Source organism: Suricata suricatta, chromosome 11 (assembly GCF_006229205.1).
Source record: "Suricata suricatta isolate VVHF042 chromosome 11, meerkat_22Aug2017_6uvM2_HiC, whole genome shotgun sequence".
Classification (NCBI taxonomy): domain Eukaryota; kingdom Metazoa; phylum Chordata; class Mammalia; order Carnivora; family Herpestidae; genus Suricata; species Suricata suricatta.
Genome location: NC_043710.1, coordinates 57,392,788 through 57,407,208, shown reverse-complemented (window position 1 = coordinate 57,407,208; position 14,421 = coordinate 57,392,788).

Genomic DNA, 14,421 nt, shown 5'->3' with positions numbered 1-14,421 from the left:
AATCCAAGAGTTGGTTTTTTGAAAAAATAAACAAAATTGATAAACCTCTAGCTAGGCTCCTCAAAAAGAAAAGAGAGAACACTCATATAGACAAAATCATGAAGGAAAATGGATCTATTACAACAGATCCCTCAGAAATACAAGCAACCATCAGAGATTACTATGAAAAATTATATGCCAACAAACTGGACAATCTAGAAGAAATGGACAAATTCCTAAACACACATGCACTACCAAAATTCAAATGGGAAGAGATAGAAAATCTGAACAGACCCATAACCAGTGACGAAATCGAATCAGTTATCAAAAATCTCCCAACGAATATAAGCCCAGGGCCAGATGGATTCCCAGGGGAATTCTACCAGACGTTTGAAGCAGACTTAACACCAATCCTCCCCAAGTTATTTCAAAAAATAGAAATGGAAGGAAGACTTCCGGACTCATTCTACGAAGCACATATCACTTTGATTCCTAAGCCACACAGAGACCCAACACAAAAAGAGAACTACAGGCCAGTATTCTTAATGAATACGGATGCAAAAATACTGAACAAGATACTAGCAAATCGAATTCTACTCACTCTTTAAAACCTCCCTTGGACAATGATGTCTTCCAGGAGTAAGAGCAAACATTTATTGAATCTTACTGTGGGCCAGGTGCTTACTGTGCTTTCTGTGAATGACTTCACTCAGTCCTCATGACAGCTCTGGGAATTCAGTAGTCTCCGTTATACAGATGGGGAAACCAAGGCTCAGATAGCGTTCCATGAGCTTCCACCATCGTGGAGGGCATTGGTAGAGCCAGAACCAGGCCTGGGTGGCAGAAGCAGTGCTCGGGTGCTGCCCCGTGGCACCCCCACCCCCGCCTGGGGTGCCATCACCTCCCCGGGAACATCTCCTCCGGGCCTCCAACTGCCGCACATTTCAGGATAACAAATTATCCCGTAACGAGAGGTGAAATCAAATGCAGGCTGAATAGTTTTCCACAGCCATTTCATGCAAAATAATTCCAAGGCATCTGTCTTCCTCCCCATGTGGGGCTGGTGCACGTGGTGCGGAGAAGGACGGAGGAGCCAGACCCCAACCTGGCTCTCACAAATAAATAAACAAGTGCCGGTGACAGCGCAGGCGGTGAGCGGCTGTAACGTAAATCAGAGTTTTTCTGGGCCAAGATGCCTGTCAGGGCTCAGACCCCCTGACTGGCCTCTGAAAGGCAACACCAGTGGACACCCTGGCGATAAAGCAGAGACCGCTCACCAATATGCCCACCCAGGGTCCCCTGCCAGGCCCTTGGCCCGACCTGGCACCCCCCTGAAGTTCACCACAGGCCAGTTCTCGAGATACACCTTTCCTACTGATTTTCCCACTCATTCATTCATTCATTCGTCCCACGCTTTCATTCATTCATTCCCCACTCATTTGTTCATTCATTCTACTTGGTGTATAGTAAGCGCTCAGTCAAAATTTCTTGAATGAATAAATTTGCTCATTTCTTTCCTCCTCCTCCCCCCACCTGTGTAGCACTGAGGTCACTTCAAGACTCAATGCCCTGGCAGGGCACCAAATTTGGCTGAGCCTGGGTCCCAAGCTACGCTCTGGATACCAGGAGGAGTGAGGTTGAGGGGAGAGGGACCAGCATGAGACCTGAAGCACCGTCTCCTGCCGAGACTTCCCTGGGGGAGGGTCCCCCCAGACAGAAAGGAGGCTTGCATACGGGGCAGCAAACCACCGTAGGTTCCCTATGTCCCCCTGAAATACGATGCTGCCTGCACCTCTGAGCAGGACGCTTCCTGTTTGTGCCCCCCACTGTCCTTCCACAGTTCCAGGAGCTGCCCCTTCTCTGAAGGGCTCAAGGTTTGCAGACTGGCCCAGGCCCACCACCATCTTACTGTGTGGAGCTCACATGTGCAGTCAGCAGGGGCTCCATGATGGGCAGTCATGACTGCCCCCATCTTGTAGCACCGAAGTCCTCACAGCCTCTGGTTTCCACCGTTCACTTAAAACGTGTGTGTGACACACACAACGGTGCCATTAGTGCCATTCAGTACATTCACCGTGTTGTACAACCATCACTGCTATCCAGTTCCAGAACATTTTCATCACCCTGAAAGGAAACCCTGAACCCATGAAGCAGGCACAGCTCTCTCCGCCCCCCGCCTCCCCTGGCCCCTGGCAATCATGAGTCTCTTCACAGCCTTTTAAAGATGGTTCTAATACAGGCAAAGTTGAAGGCATCATCCCCAATTCGCTGATGAAAAAACTGAGGACAGCGCATGTGCATGACTGGTCCAGCTGGACGCCCCTCCCCCTGTACCTCAGGGTCTGCTCTCTCCACAGAGCAGCATTTCACAGCAGTGGGTTCCAGCTGTCCTTGGAGGATGCAATAGACCCCCCCCCCCCCCCCCCCCCCCCCCCCCCCCCCCCCCCCCCCCCCCCCCCCGCCCAGCCCCGGGCTTCTTTTCCTTGGTAGGTGAGAAGTGCACAAGTTCGGAGCTTGGCCTTGGCCGCTCAGTAAATTTAAGCTATTGATGCACGGCTGAGAAGGCCTCAGGAGGTGGTAGGAGGCAGGGCAGGGAAGGTGACAGGGAGGCCGTCTGCCGAGCCTCTGCTAGTTTGGGCTCTCTGGGTCCGGCGGGGGTCTGATGACACATGCCACACCCAAGGCCTCAGCCTCTAAGGCCCTTGTGGGACAGGTCCCTCTATCTGGGCCTCCCTTTCTCCCTCAAACCTCCGCAGACTGCAGCTCCTACTCATCCTTCAAGACCCACTGGGTATCACCTCTGCCATGACTTAGGGCAGTGGGCTCAGTATGGTGAAACCAGCAGCGGGCCCAGGGAGTGACCCTGGGCATTTGTCCTGCTACAAAGCTCCATGGATGACTCTGCCTTTGCAGCAGGGGCTCTGCACCCAGGAAAAGGGACCGCTCTGTGCTTTCCCAGCAAAGCTCCTTCCTCCTCATTTGGAGAATATCTATTAGGGGTCTGTTCCCCTCACTGAACTGGGAGCCATTTGAGACAACGGTCTGTAGAGGGACCTGGTTAGGAGCCCAAGGCTTTTTTTAAACAGCTTTATATTTGAGATATAATTCATATATCAAGCAATTCACCCGTTTAAAGTATACGATGATTTCTGGTATATTACATTATTAGTTATAAAGATTAATTAGTAAAAAAATAGAACAACAGATTTGCAATTTCAACCATCATTGAGTGTAATTATAGTGACATTAATTATATCCACAGTGTTTGCAACCATAGGAGCCCAAGACTTCGGCTTCAGATAGAGCTGGCTTCTACCCTGGTTCTTCACCTCCACAGCTGTGTGGCCTCCTCTCTGAGCCTCTACTTACCCATCTGGAGATTGGGGATAGTAGGGGCCAGCTCAACAGTCATTGTGAAGACTGAATGAGGCAATGGGGTAACATGCTTGCAGATTGTGAAACCCTCTGTGTATACATGTCATCATCGCACATGTGCTGGGTGGCCTCAGGCAAGTCCCTGGCTCTCTCTGGACTCGACTCCTGACTTTAACAAGGCAGAGTTTGGATTAGGTGAGCCCAAGGGCTTGCAAACTCTGACACCCAGGCTTAATGGTCTGCACTATTAGAAGTCCTGTCTAATAGAGAGGGTAGCCCTGGGGCTTACACCCCCTCCTCTGTGAACTTGACCATACCCCAGTGGCCCTAGCCAACATGGTAGACATGGCCATAGGTGATTGGACCCGGGAAAACATGTGCCTCAGGAGAATCTGGACCTGGGTGAGCAGGCTGCTGCAGTCGCTGGTGCTGGAGCTGGGAGAGAAGATGTGTAAGGTGCACGTGGGGCTTAAGCCTGTCTGGAGGGGGTGGCGGTTAGGGGAGACCTGGTTGAAACAGGGGGCAGACCAGATCCTGACATGCCAGGACTTTATCCCAGGAGAAGTGGGAACCCCATTGTGGAGCCCCAGATGGCTGAGCTAGGGCAGGGGGGCTTGGCAGAAGAGGGGAGGAAATAGAACAGGGTCCTCAGGCCATGGGGCTTTGGACCAGTTCAGGACCCTCCTGGAGCTTCAGTTTCCCCTTCCGGCAGTGGGGCTGTACTCAGGGGGCCTGGGCCCTTCCAGCACTGGTTTACTCTGATGTGGGTTGTGAGACTGAGGCAGGAGGACCGGGGGAGGCCAAACCAGAGACACCCCCTCACTGGAGCTGTTCTTGTCTGTGCATGTAAAGCTGGTCCCGGGGAACCAGAGGGATGGGGCTCCAGGTGTGCAGACAGAGTCCCCTGGGACAGGACGGGGGGATGGAATCCCCAGGGTCGCCAGGGGCAGCCCGTGGACTGCAACCTCTCCAAGCCGAGGCTTTGTGCCAGGTCCAGCAGGGCTCCTCTTTCTGTCTTTAGAGCTGCAGAAGAAAACTGCAGCTGCCCACCTCCTCCACACCCCAGAGTGGCTAATAAGAGCACGCTCTCCCCAGTGTCCTTTTTTTCCTCTCCAGGACCAACCCAGAATCTCCTCCATGGAACCCGGGCAGGGGGAAGGACCATAGTCAAGTTGATGGATCTTCTAGAATTCTCCAGCTTAACTCCTGGCTTATGGCTTCAGATTCCCACTCTGAAGGGCCACCTGAGTTTCCTTCCCACCCACTGATGGGACTCAGCCCTTACCTCCAATAGCATCTTCTTCTCTGAAGGCCTCTATATTCCTGGAGGATGCACGAGCCGTCCCCAGCTGCCATACAGAGCTGGTCCTGTAAGTTCCAATTGGAATCCTTCCTCTGCTCCTCACTGTCCACAGAACAAAGTCGAGGCTCCCGCATCCATCCCCCAAGGCCCACCTGGCCCAGTGCTGTCTTCACCTCCAGCCTCACTGCAAGACCCTCCCCTCCTCCCCTTTGGTTCCCGACAGACTGAATCCTTTGATTCCCACAAGGCACCGGGTGGCTTCCAGTCTTCAGAGTACTGGCCCCAAGGTGCTCCCCAGCCCTAGAAATGAGAGAGCAGCCTGTCCCAGAGCATAGATGGCCCATTCTATGTTAATGACTATTTACACAGAACGCTCACCACTGTTAACTTGTTTGAAGCTCACTCACCTCAGCCTAGCGAAGGGACCGGGCAAAGTTCTGTCTAAGCCACTTACTTTTGTAACTGGTGATGTACTGTCATATAAATGCTGGATGAAGGAAGGATGGGTACAATGGGTGGATGGGTGGACAGATGGACGGATGGACGGATGGATGGATGGATGGATGAGGAGCAACTGGATCTAGACACAAGGCAAGAATAATTTGAAATGTGATTGAATCTGCAGCCCAAGAAGCGGGGGGTGTCCCTGAAGAGAGTTCTAGTCTGTGATTGGGTGGGCTGGGGGGTGGGGAAGGAGACAGCCAGTGGTTTCTGGGGGCCAAGAAGGGAAAAAAGGACCTCCCTGAGGGGGCAGGGTGTGACAGGGGTTAGGCAGCAGCAGCTGAGGTCCCTTCTCCTTCTGGCTAGTCGGGCAGTGCCCAGGGACATGAACTTGACGTCTATAGAACTCTTCAAGCCACTCCGGTCAAATACAGCTGCTCACACCCAGCTCTGGGGGCCTCTCCCAGAAGTGCTTGGACTGCAGGTAAGATATGGGGGAGAGAGGGAGCCCCCCAACAAGAGGCATCCTACCCTAGACATGAGGGCCTGGAATTCCCCGCCACATGGGCCTGGGACTTGGACTTCTCAGTCCTCCCAACTCCCACCTCAGGGAGGAGTTGAGCCCATGAGCCAGGACTTTGGGGGATGAGGGAGGATAGTCTGAAAGCCATTAACAAAGGATCTTCAGTCCAAGGGAGACACTGAGCAGAGGGGTGTGGTGCCTGCTGGAGAATGAGGGTGGGGAGGGAACTGATGGAGAGCTAGAAGGCTACAGGGGCTTCCTGGTCCCGCGGCTCCTCCCCCTACCTACCCCTCCACGCTCCTTCCTAGGTTAGGTGTGAACCAGCCCATTTCTCCGAGTGTGTCTGTGTGTGTCCGTGTGTGTAATCAATTGCTTCCACCTCCTAGAGCTGTTATGAGGCTTTAACAAGTTAATGCATGTAAAAAGCTTGGTGCTGTGCCCTGTACTTCCTAAGTTCTCTAAGCATCGCTAGCTGTTACAAAAGGGAGAAGGTAATGGCTAAGAGTCAACTCTGGAATCAGGCTGCCTAGGTCACTACCTCGGCAACAGTACTGATCATGGGGTGCTTGGTCCTTGGTGGTGGTGGCATTTTTGTGTGCTCTGGCCAGCTCCCTGCCCATTTCCATCAACCCACCAAGGCATTCCAGACAGGGCAGGTGCCCCAACTTCCTGTCACCCAGTTTCCTGTTCTCACTCCCATGCTCCCCCTGGCCTGCCTCATGGAAGAGACTTCCTGTGTCCCAACCCTGGGCTCCCACTCTTCCCTCCTGCAGGCCCCTGTCCACTTCGTACCTCGCCACTTGGTTCTCGCCTCCTTCTATCCCCAGAGGACACGTTCACATTGTCCTCCGCACCCTACCCCCACCTACTCCAGCCCCTTCCTCTCAGCAGGCCCCCTGCCTCACTCAGGCCTGGCTTGCCATCCCTTGTCTGCCCCGTGGACCCTGATGACCTGATGAGAGTGGCTGCTCCTCTCCAGACCCCCCACCCCTGGCCCACCTCCCACCTCTTGGGCCACAGGAGCCACCTCTTCTGCCCAAACTGTTAGTGTTTTCCCGATAGCCTCCAATCCCCACATGGCTTTTTGCAACCAAGCCTGCCCCCACTCCTGGGCTCCCTTCACTTGCCTCTGGGCAAAACTGTTAACAAAGGATCTGAAGCCTGGGACAAGCTGATCCACGCCCAGGTCTCCAGAGGCCTCCGTGGAGTGCAACATCCTCCCCACTGCATCTCCTCCACAAGTCCGTCTCACCCGCCTCGCTTCCCGCAGGGGATGGGAGGCTCACTTCCTCATGCCTGGAGAATCCCCGTCTCTGTCTAGAAGAAAGCCCTCCGTTGAAGCCGCCCCCTGGCCCAGCAGAGGCCTAGATGGAGGCAGAGGGCGTACTGGGATGAGATGGTTGGAGGTGCTGCTTGGCCTCTTCCGAGCTGAGTGGCCTCGGGCAAGTTCCTTCCACTCTCTGAACTCAGTTTCCTTGCTTGTCCAATAGTGACACACCACTTATTCACCGTGGGGACAGTTGGCTGGCCAGGAGCCCGGATCAGAGGAGGCACGATTGGGCAGGTGGCAGGATTTAAAAACAGCTGACCAGAAGGCAGGGCCATGGACTGTCCCCCGCCACATGTGCGTTCCAGGGCTGCTACTCTGCTTAGGAAGGTCAGAGGCCACCCGAATACAAAATCTTAGTCTCGTGTCCCACCTTTAAAGTCCTTTTCATACCAATAGCAGAGAGAAAACAGAAGATAAAATCAAGGAATCATGTTGATTTGTTCAGCAAACTTTCCTGGGACATGTACTGCATGTCTGGCACTGTGCTGGGTGCTGTGGACACAGATCCATCAGACCACTGTCCCTGAGCGAAGCTTATGGCTAGGTGTGGAGAGGCACACGTAAACAGAAAAAAAGCCTTCCTGGGGGGTCACACCTGAGACAGAAAGACTGGGGGTGGGCAGCCCAGGCTAAGAGGTTCCAGAGAAGCCAGAGCAGATGCTAAGATACGAGGAACTTACGAACCCGGATCTGAAACATATGAAGCTTTCTGAGCAGTAGAAAGAGACAGTGGGGTGCTCCCATTAACAGGCATCAGCAGGGCACAGGGGGACATGTGGACGACACCATGAAACCCATCTGTCCTGCCGCAGTCACAGCTTTTCACTCCTACTCAGCAGCAGGGGAAGGGCCGTGGGACTGACAGAGAGAGACAAAGGAAAGAGCAGTTGTGGGCAAGCCAGGCCTTTCATCGGGGAGTCTCTTAATGGACCAGAGAGGGTCAGGGAGTTGGATCAGACACAGCTTAATGTTTTCATGAATGTAAGATGGACCTTATAAAGGCAAGGTGGGGGGTGGACAGAGAGGTGCGGTGCAGGCTTAGCCCTAACTCCACCCTGTACTATCTGTGTGACCTTAGGGAAGTCACTCTCCCTCTCTGGACCACAGCTTTTTCATCTGTAAAATAGGAGTGTTAAATCCCACCTCTAGGCCTGTGCTAAGGATTAACAGAGACATGCACAGGGACACCCTGGAAACAGGGCTATATGCAGTGTGGGAGTCAGCAAATGTCATTTTTCTTTCTTTGCTCTTAGGGAGCTGGGCCATGCCCGGGGCATGGAGCCCTGGGGCGCGGTGGCAGCCCGAGTGGCCGGCTGGGGAGACACTGATGTGTTTCAGGACCCTGGGACGGAGCCAAGCTGCACCTAGGACATAGCCACCTGCTTCTTCCTCCTCATGCTGACACTTTTCCTTTCTGGAAGGACCGTTGGAAGGGAGCAGGAGCTGTGGGTGGTGGAGAAGGAGGCGCTGTGGTGCCGGCTGGCCTGAGCAGAACTCTCCCAAAGGTGGGGGAAGGGCTCCCGCCAGTATGTTTTGGTGGTTATTCTTCCCTGCTTTGTCCTCTAAGACACTGTTCCCACCCTGAAAGCTTGGATAACATGCAGAGGCGTGGGTGAAAGAGATAGGAAGGGCTCCCCCAACCCCGATGAGCCTCCACACGGGGTCCTGGAGTTGAGAGGTCAGTGTTCCGGACTTCTCTTGGGATGGCCTGGACTGGGCTTTCCCACTTTCTAGTTTCCTGCTCTGAGCAATGAGAGAATTTGGACAACCTGAGCTTCTAAGGCCCTTCAGCCCTAACACTCCAGAGCCTGGGAGGGTGTGACAAACAGATCTGTGTTCCAGACTTCTCTCTGCCACCAACTGGCTCTGTGGCTTTGGGAAATGCTCAGCGTCTGTTTCCTCAGTTTCCCCATCTGCACAATAAGTAGGCTGGCCTTGGTGATCTAAGGCCTCCATGGGTTCTGTCCATTGGTTTGAATGTCCCCTGCATTGGGAATCTTGACCTCTTTCCCTGAGGGTGACCCTCCAAGAGCTGGAGGCAAGAGGGAGAGGTGGAAAACGGGGAAGGGAAGGGACAGAGAAGGCCGGACTCCCAGGCTAGAGATTGGGTCTTGGATGTGGTGTCCCAAGCCCAGGCCACTTCAGAGATGGCCATCCTTCCCTGTGTAGCACACAGGGTCCCATTTATACCCATTGTCCCAGAACTCTGGCCAGCTAGGTGACCAGGGGCCCCATTTTTTGGACAGGAAGACCAAGTCCCCAAGGTAAGAAGTGATCTGCCCAGATTCACACAGCAGGTCAGTGGCTATGGTTGAATTCAGGGAGGGGGAGACTTCCGGCAACTCCATGGCTTCATATCCTTTGTCCATTGACTACAGTTATCGAGTCCCACCCTTCGTGGTGTAGAAGGGGAAACTGAGGCCTGGGATAGTATGTGTTCTCCAGGTTAGCCATGTATCCTCCCCACTGACTTTAGCTGCAGGGGCTGTGACAGTCCACATAGCCCAGATGTCCCCACTAGCAGCTTTGCTTTCCGCCTAAAATCCCACACCAGAGCCCGCATAGTTGGATCAAGCATGTGTCCTTGTGCTGAGGAGGACAGAAAGACAAGAATTACAGGCATTTGGTATCCTCAGACTCCCAGAACAGCCATGAAGGAAGGAGCCTGGGGGTCAGTGAGGGCCAGGGGGTCCAGAAGGGGTGCAGCACGGGCCCGGGTCCCACAGAGTACTGGGGTCAGTGAGGCAGCCAAGCCAGGCCCTGCTTCCACAGCCTGAGGAGCCCCCTCCTTCTGCCCCTCCTCCAGCCCCCTTCTCCCATGTATGGTCCTGGCAGGAGATGGGCCTGGAGTGGCAGACGCAGCCCCTCTGGCTGGGACAGTGGGTGGGGGCTGGGAACATCTCCCCCGCAACCCCGGTCACCCTTCGAGAGGGTGCTGTGGGCCGCAGCGGATTAATGGTGCGAAGGCCACTCATTTCCTCTAGCCTGGAGACAGGCTGCACCACACAGCCCCCCATTGTTGGCCTCCCTTATCTCGGGAAGTTCCGCCTGCCCCATCCGGAGAAGGCAGCCGGGCCCCCACGCCTCCAGCCTCACCTTTTCGCCCCTCAGAGGCTGGAGAGCTTGGCTGGGCTGGGATCATGCAGGTCTTGATCTGTCTGCCCTCGGCCTGCCCCCCACCCCAAACCAGGAGGAGTCTGCACTTTGCCCGAAGGCTGGGTGGCACCATGGGGAACAGTGTGGGTCTCAACAGGGTTTCAAACAGGGGTCCTGGGGTCAAGGATGAAGTGGAGTGGGTGAGGCTTGAAGAGGGAAGTGTAGGAGGCAGTGGAGGGAGGGAGCCTGGGCACACACAGGGACCCCATGAGGCTAGGACAGGGCAGGGTAGGGCACTATATTCTTTGGTTACAAACTCCTCTCTGAGGGGGGCACACATTCTATGCCCACTCTGGCCTCTCCGGCTCAGTGCCCTCTTCAAAGTGCTGACTCTTACCTTCGGGTGCAGCACAGGTATTACATAACTCCCCCAAGAAGCCTTCCCTGATTCCCTAGCTAGTTGCTCTCCCCCCAGCAGGCTTGGTGCCCTCCAGCCCTTGGGCTTCACCCTGGACCCCATCAGAGCCCTGAGCACCCTGTATGGATACAGATCTGTGCCCCTCCCTAGACTGGCCGTGCTTTGATGGTGGAGACCCTTGGTCTCTGGGACTCGCCCCAGCCCTGCTCTCGCCAGCCTGATGAGAAGTTGGAGCCACCAGGGCTTGCTGTAGCCCAGCCCCTCCCCAGCCACGGCCCCCTCCCACGGGCACTGTAGGTCCCTTCCCCTGACCTGCCTTTCCCATCAGCCCACCTACCCTCCCACCACCATGCTTTTGGCCAAGTATGTCCCTCCACGTGGAACGCCCTTTCCACGTCTCCTGGTAAAATCCCAGCCACTCATTAAAGACTGTTCAGCGGCAGCCCCTCCTCGGAGTCCCTCTAAGGCCACCACCTATGCTGGGGACTTCAGCAAATGCCTCACTCCCTATTTGACCAGAGCTGCTCCATTCAATAAATTGCTTGATACAAAGTGTCTGCAGCTAAAGAGAGCTCAGAACAAGGAGATCTGTCCACCCTAATCCTTCACCGCTGGAGACCTCACTCACCTGATATTTCACGAGAAGTCTAGAAAATATCAGGTTTTCATTTTAGCAGAAGCTTTCAATACCTTTAGCCCAAGAAGTGACTTCATGGGGGTACCAAAGGCAGTGTGAGAGCAACAACAGTGATATTTTGGAACAAAGGAGTCTATCCAGGACTCTATATCCTACCCTGAAGGCAGCTTTAATAAATGGCTGGTTTTCCAAAAGCCCACACTCTTGTCGCATAATCCACTAACTCCTGGAGCAGGACACTAGAAACTTTAGGAGGCACTGGGGACTCCTGGCATGGGTGCCTCAGCATCTAAGATCCCAGTGGCTTTACCAAGTCCCCAGGAGCAAGAGGAACTGCAGGCAGAGAGGTCCCTGAGGGACAGTCCTGTGGCCTTGGGCAAGTCTTTCTTTTCCCTCCCCTCCTCCCTCACCTTTCCTCCCCTCCTCTCCCTTCCCCTTCTTTGGTCCTCTCCTCTTCTGCACCTGCTTTTCAGGCCACTCAGCCTCAGTGGGGCTTTCCAGGATGTCGCAGGGACCACTGTCCTTCCAATTTGACATGACAGCCAGCTCACACCAGTCCCCATCTTCCCTGCCCTTGGCTCCGCCTCTTCAGACAGCCATCTCCACCAGGGCCTGCAAGATGGGTGGGAGAGAGAAGGGGAGACCCCACCCACGAGGCTCAGACAAAAAACATTAATAATAAGTTGTGGAGGGAAAGGTGGCTACTAAACTGTTAAAAAGTGAGCCAGGGTGTTTGGGAAGGTGCCGGGAGGAGCCGGGAGGAGCCTGCTGGGGAGCTGGGGTGGCAGCAGAGGAAACTTTCTCTCCAGCCCTCAGTGGTTGGCAGCTTCCAAGCACGTTTTCAGCCTTTCCCACCGATCACCAACCCAGCAGCTCCTGGAGGGCAGCCCTGTGGCCAGTGGATGGCAGAGCGCTGAACCCCAGCCTGCGGGTGTCAGGCAGGGTGGAGGAGAGAGGAAAGGCCAGTTCACTGAGACCAAACAGAAGAGCAAGCCTGTGCCCCGACGGCCTGGAGAAAGTGGTCAAGGGCTCTCGGGCGCCTCAAAAACACATTCACCTTTGTTTCCTCCCTGTGGGACAGCTACTTTTGGATGCGTCTTACAGATGAAGCAAATGTGGCTCTGAGAACTTGGGAGCCTTCTCAAGGTCACCTAGCTGATGGCAGAGGGCTGGGAAGCCATCCCCAGCCTGAGAATCCAGCTCAGTCCACCAGCATCCAAGCCCCGCCTGAGGTCCCCCCGCAACCCGAACACAGGAGCAAACAGCCTTGTGTGTTCATGGAGGGGCAAGGAAGGGTCGTGTGGGGGAAGCCCTATTGCTCTGAGCAAGATGCAGGGCAGAAGCTGCCGCCACTGGGAATAGGCTTTGAGTGGCTTTTTACTTCCCGGGCTACGTCCTGAAGTGAATGATGGATCTGTGGTTCTGCATGCAGCCTATGGGGGCCCAGACTGGGTCTCTTAATCCCTGAGCCTCTGCTAAAGAGACTCTTAGCCTGGGAGTCTGGGGGAGGGGGCCAGGGTGGTGGCTCCATATGGGCCATGGAAAGGTGACCTCAGTTATGGGAGTGGCAGTGCTTGCCTCCTTTACCCCTTCCCCTTCCTCTCCTCCTCTGAGCAGGTGGGGCAGGGAGGCAGGGGGCAGGGAGGGGCAGCTGGAGGCACCGTGACCCTCTGGTGTCCAGGCCTTGGGCACAGCTCTCTGGAGCTGATTTGATAGCACAGTGGAATCGCAGCCTGCCTGAAGGTCAGGCCATCTGGCTGTGTCTTCATTTTAGGTAAAGGGTCGTGGTGACTACTTAGCCACACATACCCAAAGGCATTATCTGAAAGTCAGGACGCCAGTGAGGAGGCCATTGGCCCAAGTCTAGGGAGAGATGATGTGGCCTGAGCTGGGCAGCAGTCAGGGGAGTGCCATTTGTCATTATCTCCCAGTGGCACCTATCCCAGAGGAGAAAACCCGAGGTCACCTAGCAACAAATCAGAGGTTTCACAGGGTCCTGAGGCAAATCTGGGCTCTGTCCTCAGGCCCTCAGCTGGGGCCTGTGTGTCTGAGACCTCCTGCCTGGGTTTGCCCAACTCCATGGGATGCCCTCGTGACCTGCCCCCTCCTGCATGGGCTTGCAGTCTGCCCCCTCCTGCATGGGCTTGCAGGACAGTAGCAGCCTCTGTGGGGCTCCAGCCTGACCCATCTCAGCCTCTCCCTTCCTGGCTCCAGGATGTCTGGAGCCCTGCAGACTCCCGGGGAATGTCTCTGGCCTGGGCTGGCCAGCTGGAGGGGCACTGGGAAGATGGAGGCCCTCGGCACCATGGGTATTTCCACGTGCTGCAGCAGGAGCAGAGCCAGGAGGAACCTCAGTGGTCATCTGGGGCGGAGGAGGACAAGAAGTCCCAGATAGGGCCATGTCTGGCCCAAGGACGCACAGTAAGTTGGAGAACACATGGTGGACAACCCTGGAAAGGAGTTGGATTTCAATGCATCCTCACCCACGCCCTCCTTGCAGGGCTGCGAGGAGTGCAGGGATCATGAGCCCCAATTTATAAAGAAAGAACTGAACAGAGAGATTCAGAGAGAGCTGGTGATTTGCCCAAAGTGAAGCAGGTCTATCTCACTTCATATTCTGGTCTTTCCCCGTTCATGTTCTCTTTCATTCATGATTACTGATCAGTCGGCAAATTTTCCCCAAGCACGTAGCCTGGCTTAGGGAACCCAGGGTGGAACTGGCCACATTCTCTGCCCTCAAGGGGCTCCCTGTCTATGAAGTCCTCCGATGAAGGAGAACAATACAAAAGAGAGAGGAGGGGTAACGGCCTGTGGGCTGGATCAGTCAAGAAGACTTCCTGCTGGAGGTGGCATTTCCAGAATTTGTCTGAATGAAGGAACTACAGAGGGAGTGGCTGGCGAGAAGGCTGAAGGAAGAAGGCAGGGAATGGGGTAGAGAGGCAGCACAAATCTACAGAGGAGAGGGGGAAAGCAGTATTTCCAAGGCTGTTGTGTAGTGGTAAGAGCTCTTGATGTCAGGTCAGACAGACCCAGTTACTGGTAAAATCCCAGAGAGGGAGGCTGGGTGCCTCTCACCCTGAATCTTCAGCCCCAAGCGCTGGGTCTGGCATCAGGAGTCCGTTAAATAAATGAATGGCCCTGATTCTAACAATTACTGGAGAAGTGCCTTTGGGCAAGTCACTCCACTTCAGTGGCCTCAACTTCTTTATCTGTGGAATGGGGAGAACTATAAAGCACCTTTGACATGGATGTTGAGAGGATTCAGTGAGGAAATATGTCAAATGCCTTGTATCGTGTTTGGCACAGTAAGGTGCTTCAT